Raw genomic sequence first — 7,386 nt, 5'->3', positions numbered from 1 at the left:
TTCAGCTCTCCACTCCTCATCTGACTCAGGATCACTCTTTCACCTTGCTCTAGGTGTTGCTGAAGAGTACCTCGCCAGTTGTTGTGGTCATCTGCTGTATCCTCCCAGCACTCTGTGTTGATTTTTAAAGCTTTCATGTCATGCTTGCAGAGGTCCTTGAAGCGAAGCTGGGGTCTACCAACGTTCCTCATGCCTGTTGCTAGTTCTCTGTAGAGGATGTCCTTTGGCAGTCTACCATCCTTCATACGACGGACGTGGCCCAGCCAACGCAGTCTGCATTGTCTTAAAAGCGTGAACATTGTGGGAAGTCCATCGTGGGAGAGGACCTCAGAGTTTGGGATTTTGTCTTTCCGGGTGATTCCGAGGATGCAGCGAAGGCTGTGCAGGTGAAAACTACTGAGTTTCCTCTCCTGTTTGGAGTAGATGGTCCAAGTCTTGCTACCATACAGGAGGGTGCTGATCACACATGCATTGTGCACGGCAGTCTTGGTCTTTGTAGTGAGTTTTGGATTCTCCCAGGCCCGCAAGGAGAGTTGAGCAAGGATCGATGCTGCTTTGCCGATACGCCTATTGATTTCAGCATTGAGGGAGAGTGTCACTAATGGTCAACCCAGAGTACGTGAACTCATGGACCACGTCTAGATCGTAATTGTTGATGGTAATAACTGGTGTCTCCACTACCTTCTGGGCAAGGACATTTGTTTTCTTTAGGCTGATGGTAAGCCCAAAGTCCTTGCATGCCTTAGAGAAGCGGTCCATGAGAGCTTGTAGTTGCTGCTTGGTGTGCAAGGTTACAGCAGCGTCATCAGCAAAGAGCATGTCACGCATTAAGATCTTTTGCACCTTTGTTCTTGCTCTCAGGCACACAGGGTTGAACAGCCACCCATCAGACCTGGTGTGCATGTAGCTGCCTTCTGTCAATGACCCAAATGTGTGCTTCAATAGCAGAGAGAAGAAGATGCCGAATAATGTTGGGGCCAACACACATCCTTGTTTGACTCCACTACAAATAGCAAGTGGTTCTGATGAGCTGCCATCGTACTGAACAGTAGCCCTCATGTCATCGTGGAATGACTTGATGATACTTTGGAGTTTCGGGGGACAGCCGATCTTGAGGAGAATTTGAAAGAGCCTATCCCTGCTGACAAGTTCGAATGCCTTGGTCAAGTCGATGAAAGCGACATAGAGGGGTTTCTGTTGTTCCCTGCACTTCTCCTGGAGTTGACAGAGTGAGAAAATCATGTCGACAGTTGACCTCCTCGAGCGAAAAACACGTTGAGACCCATTCTGCTAGAGTTTGTAGACTTGCCAGAGTTACACGAACAAAGATTTTGCTGACAATACTCAAGAGGGAAATACCCCTGTAGTTCTTGCAGTTGCTCCTATCACCCTTGTTCTTGTACAAAGTGACGATTTTGGAGTCATGCATATCCTGTGGTACCGCTCCTTCCTTCCAGCACTGACAGGGACCTTGTGTAAAGGTTGGAGGAGTGAGCTCTTGCATTGTTTGATCAGGTCTGGAGGAATCCCATCATTGCCAGGAGCTTTCCCTGGGACCAGACTGTCTATTGCCTTGCTGAGGTCCTCAATGGTTGGTTCGGAGTCGAGTTCATCTATGACTGGTAGACAAGCGATGGCATCAATGGCTGAGCTAACAACAACATTTTCCCTGAAGTAGAGCTCGGAGTACTGTTCTACACAGCATTCCAACTGCTTGCTTTTATTGGGGATTATTTCACTGCTGGATGACTTCAGGGGTGCTGTCTTGCTCTGCGATGGGCCAAGGGCCTTCTTGATACCATCATACATCAATCTGATGTTGCCTGTCACAGCTGCTGTCTGAATGTCCTCACTGAGCTGGAGCCAGTACTCATTTGCGCACTGCATTGCAGTCTGGTGCACTTTGCTTCTAGCAGCTCGAAGAGCCTGGAGTGTTTGGTTGGATGGTGAGCATTTGTACAGTACTCTGTGAGAGCTGCACACTTGGCTTTGATGACAGGAGTCATGATGTTGGACTTTGCCTCAAACTAGTCACTGCTCTTTGTGGTCTTTCTTCCAAAGATAGAGAGTGCTGATTTGCGGATGGTGTTGTGAAGATATGACCATTGTTCTGTTGCAGTATCTCCTTGTGAGGAGGTAGTCATAGCACCCTGTACTGACTTGGCAAACTGGTCAGTGTTGGAAAGTGCATGGTCATGCACTTTGGTGGTAGAAATAAATGTGCAGGCTATTTTCTAAACAGGGAGAAAATTCACAAATCTGAGATGCAAAGGGATTACGGAGTCATTGTGCAGAACACCCTGAAGATTAACTTGCAGGTTGAGCCATTGGTGAGGAAGGTAAATACAATGTTGTCATTCATTTCAAGAGGTTTTGAATACAACAGCAGGGATGTGATGCTGAGGCTTTATAAGGCACTGGTGAGGCTTCACCTTGAGTATTGTGATCTTTTGGGCTATTCATCTAAGAAAAGATGTGCTGGCATTTGAGAGAGTACAGAGGCGGTTCACAAAGATAATCCCAAGAACCAAAGGGTTATAATATGAGATACATTTGATGGCTCTGGGACTGTACTTCCTGGAACTTCCTGGAAGTGGGATCTCATTGAAACCTTTCAAATGTTGAAAGGCCTAGACAGAGTAGATGTGGAAAGGATATTTTCCATGGCAGGGAAGTCTAGAACGAGGGTGCTGCCTTGGAATAGGGGGGCGTCCATTTAAAACAGAGATGCAGAGAAATTTCTTTAACCAGAGGGTGGAGAATTTGTGGAATTTGTTACCACATCCAGCTGTGGGGGCCAGGTCATTCATTGGGTATATTTAAGGCAGAGCTTGATAGGTTCTTGGTTGGAACGGCATCAAAGGTTATGGGGAGAATGCCGGGGAATGGGGTTAAGGAAGAGTAAAAAAGGATCAGCCATGATTGAATAGCAGAGCAGACTCTATGGGCTTGATGGCCTAATTCTGTTCCTATGTCTTATGGTCTAAATAACAAACTAAAATGCATTAATTTTAAATATTGTAAGGTATGGAATAGATTAACCAGTAATACTTCAAATACAATGCAGCAGAGAATTCAGAATCCTAATGGCTGGGGGAAGAAATTGTTTCTCCTCCAGACCATTCTTGTTTTTATGCATGGTAGTCTCCTGCCTGATGGTAGAAAGTCAAAGAGGATGCTGGATGGATGGGTGGGATCCTTAATAGCACTAAGGGGCCTGTGTATGCAGCGCTCCTGATCAATGTCCCTGTGTATGATTGGGTGACACCTCTGATACTCTCAGCTGTTCTCGCAGTCCTTTGTAGGGACTTCTGGTCCGATGCTCGACTGCTCCCATACCAGATGGAGATGCAACTTGTCAGGTTACTCTCAATGGCGCTCCTGTAAAACCCAGTTAAGATGGGTGGGGTAGCCTTCCTTGGCTCAATCTTAGAAAGTGGAGGTGCTGCTGTGCCTTCTTGCTCAGAGAGGTGAAATTAAGGGACTAGGCAAGGTCATCCGTGATGTGAACTCCCAGGAACTTGGCACACTTAAGTCTCTCCTCAGAGGAGCCACGTATTCACAGAGGGGAATGGTTCATCTGCACCTTCCTGAAGTCCACAATGATTTTCTTTGTCTTCTCCATGTTCAGGCTTAGTTTGTTCTTCTCACACCAATCCACCAGCCTCTCCCTTGTTCCCTATACTCCATTTCATCATCACTCTTGATAAGGACAACCACTGTTGTGTCATCCGCAAACCTGCTGACACGGTTTGAGCTGGATCCTGCGACACAGTCATGTGCCAGCAGTGTGAACAACAGCGGGCTGAGCACACAGCCTTGGGGAGAGCCTGTGCTCAGCGTAGTGGGACGACAGACATTGCTACCCACATGAACTGACTGTGCCCTTACTGTTAATAAGTCCAGTATCCAATTGTAGAGGGAGGTGTTGAGATCCAGCAAGGACAGTTTCTGGAGTATGGTGGTGTTGAATGCTGAACTGAAGTCTATAAACAGCAGTCTGGCATATGAGACCCCGTTTGCCAGGTGGGACAGCCAGGTATGGATCTCTGCAATAAGCCATGGCTTCTGATTTGCCCTCACCCAGATGTATTTTGTGACGGTAACATCCTCTGTACACTTCTCTATGTAGCTGGTCACAGAATCCACATATTCCTCAATGTTAACATGGTTGCCATAGACAACAGCTTTCCTGAGCATTCTCCAGTTGGTATTATCAAAGCAGTCCTGTAGTGCAGAGATTACACCCTCAGGTCATGTTTTAACCACCTTTACAACTGGTTTAACCCATTTGAACACTGCCTTGTATGCTGGAATTAACAATACAGATAAATGATCTGAGAGTCTAATGCAGGGTTGAGGGATTGCTTTATAGGAATGTTAGTGTAAACCAGGTCTAGTGTACTTCCACCTCTGGTAGCAAAATCAACATGCTGGTGGAATTTAAGCAGAACTGTCTTTAGGATCACATGGTTAAAATCACCTGCAATAATGAAGATACCATTAAAGCACTGACTTCTGTCTTCATCCATCTCTTTTGCATTGCTTGCCCTCGGTATTATGTTTTGTTTCTTTTCTTGTCTTCACTAAGGCACTGATGAAGATTATTCATCACCACGGCTATATCTGATCCAGCAAATATTTCAGGCTCCGACTCAACCCCACATAAAATCCAGCCTCTGCAATTCAGATCTATTGTGGATCATAGTATGTTCAAGCTGTACAGTTTTTCTTGAGAGAATGTTCCCTTCGAATCCTGAGATCCAACTTAACACCTCATGTCAACGTTTGCATGCTCTTGGTCTTTCTCTGTAAAAGCACTGACTTCCTCCATCAGGAAGCTGTCCTGCTTCACCACTCCAATTTATTTTTCACCACATTTCAGTGTTACCACAGAGAACCTTTTTTTTTTATCCTTTCAAAGATCTCAAATTTCAGCATCTCTTAAATTCCAGCTGGTTTGTTTTCCTCTTTTATTTTCCTCAGACCCCATCTCTCCTCCCAGCTCACATCCTGCTGTAAATTCCACATCCCTTCTGATCTTCCCCTCTCTGAATCTAAACAATCAGGCCTCAACTTCTTCCATCTGTGTCCCTTTTCTTAACCATCTCATCCCAGACACGAGACTACATATCCTATCTCGAGTATTTCTGATCTATCTAGACCCCCTCATACCCTCTCCAGACCAACAACCACTGTCACGGATGTAACTACTTCCATTTTTCCATTTCCCTGTTTACTCCAACCTAACATCTTCCAAACTCCCTGTGCTGTTTCTTGCTTTAACCTCTCAGATGAAAGATCTTCTGAAACCATTAACTTTTCTTTTTCCATACTTGTGTCCTGACCTGCTGAATGTTTCCAATGTTCTCTGTTTTGTTGCTGAAGTTCCTGTGTCAGGGTCATTTCCATGGATATATGAAGGCAAGAATTCACGCAATGCAACTGGCAGTCGTTGAAGGAGTAGTTTTGCTGAGGTTACACTGTGCACTTTTCCACTCATAGAGGTAATGCCAGGTAACGCTGATGCTAGAAAGTGCACAGGACCCCATGAGCTTTCTTGGGATAGAGTAAAGGAATATCGGACTCAGAATAGTTCATGATGGCAACGGTAATGTAGCAATGTTATGGACCACTATTTTCCCCTATTATGAGGTCATTTAACAGCTTATGATCCTGGTTCTCATTCACTGCGCAGTATATAGGTGGAATCTGATAATACATGTAAAATTTCTGAATCTACAACTTTAATTCTTCTGTGCAAATTTCAGGACAAGAATGGGCTCTTCTGGACTACTCTCGTAGCAGTAAAGCTTCTCATGACGAAAGCAGTTGTCCAAGACTTCCCACACGCACCATGTCTTTATCTAGCAGCATGTATTTTTTAATATATTAATGTTCCAAATTGTGACTTATTCATTAAATGGGTGTAGATATTAATACAACTAAATGCTAGCGATTAGAACCTGAAAACCCAAATTGGAATTCTATTTAACTCAGGCTTTTAAGTTTCCAATGGGTCACTCCACAAATAAAGCAACGCACACAAAACTCTGGAGGAACTCAGCAGGTCAGGCAGCATCTATGAAGAAGAATAAAAAGTCAACGTTTTGGGCTAAGACCCTTCAAAAGGACTGAAAAAGAAGGGGGAAGACACCAGATTAATAAAGATGGAGGGAGTGGAAGGAGGATAGCTAGACAGTGATAGGTGAAGTCAGGTGGGTAGGGAGGGAAGGTAAAAGGCTGGAGAGGAAGCAATCTGATGAGAGGAGAGTGGCCCAAAAAAGGAAGGGAGTGATGAGGAGACCCAGGAGAGCTGATAGGCAAGTGAGATGAGGTAAGAGACCAGAGTGGGAATCAGAAGACGAGGGGAAGGGGAGGGTTTTTTTTACTGGAAAGAAAACTGAAGTTCATGCCATCAGGTAGGAGGCTACCCAGTCGGAATATAAAGTGTTGCTCCTCCACCCTGAGGGTGGCTTATCTTAGCACAAGAGGAGGCCGTGACCGACATGTCGGAACAGGAATGGAAATAAGAATTAAAATGTTTGGCCGCTGAGAAATTCAGCATTTGGCGGATGGAGCAGAGGTGCTTGGCGAAATGATCTCCCAATTTACAATAGGTCTCACCAATGTAGAATAGGCCACGCCGGGTGCACCTAACAATCCCAGCAGATTTGCAGGTGAAGTGTTGCCTCACCCGGATGGACTGTTTGTGACCCTGAATGTAGGTGAGGGAGGAGGTAAATGGGCAGGTGTAGCACTTAAGTCACCTGCAGGGATAAGTGCTGGGAGGGACAAATGGACAAGGAAATCACAGAGGGAGTGATGCATGGAGAAAGGGGGGAGGGGCGGGGTAAGATACGTTTAGCTGTAAGATCCCTTTGTAGGTGGCGGAAGTTGCGGAGGATGATGTGTTAGGTTCAGAGGCCCATGGGTTGGTAGGTAAGGCTGAGAGAACTCTGTCACTGTTAAGGCAGCAGGAAGATGGGGTGAGTGCAGATGTTCGGGAAGTGGAGGAGATACAGGTGAGGGTAGCATCAATGATGGAGGAAGGGAGACCCCATTCTGTGAAGAAGGAGAATATCTCTGATGCTCTGGAAAGGAAAGCTGTGAAGAAATGCAGTGGAGGTGAAGGAACTGGGAAAAGGGAACAGCATTTTTATAGCAGACAGGGTGGGAAGAGGTGTAGTCAAGATAGCCGTGGGAATCGTGAGGTTTATATAAGTTGTCGGTTGACAGTTTGTCTCCAGAGAAGGAGACAGAGAGACTGAGGAGGTGAGGGAAGTGTCAGAAATGGTCCACAACTAATAGAGGAGTGGTTGTGGGGAGGCTAGTGAAGGAGGAAAGATATAAAAGTGAGTGAAGATAATACCGGAAGTGGCGAAG

The sequence above is a fragment of the Hemitrygon akajei genome, chromosome 3 (genome assembly GCF_048418815.1).
Source record: "Hemitrygon akajei chromosome 3, sHemAka1.3, whole genome shotgun sequence".
Taxonomy (NCBI): Eukaryota; Metazoa; Chordata; class Chondrichthyes; order Myliobatiformes; family Dasyatidae; genus Hemitrygon; species Hemitrygon akajei.
The sequence above is the reverse complement of the archived record's forward strand: the minus strand, read 5'-3'. Positions refer to the sequence as shown.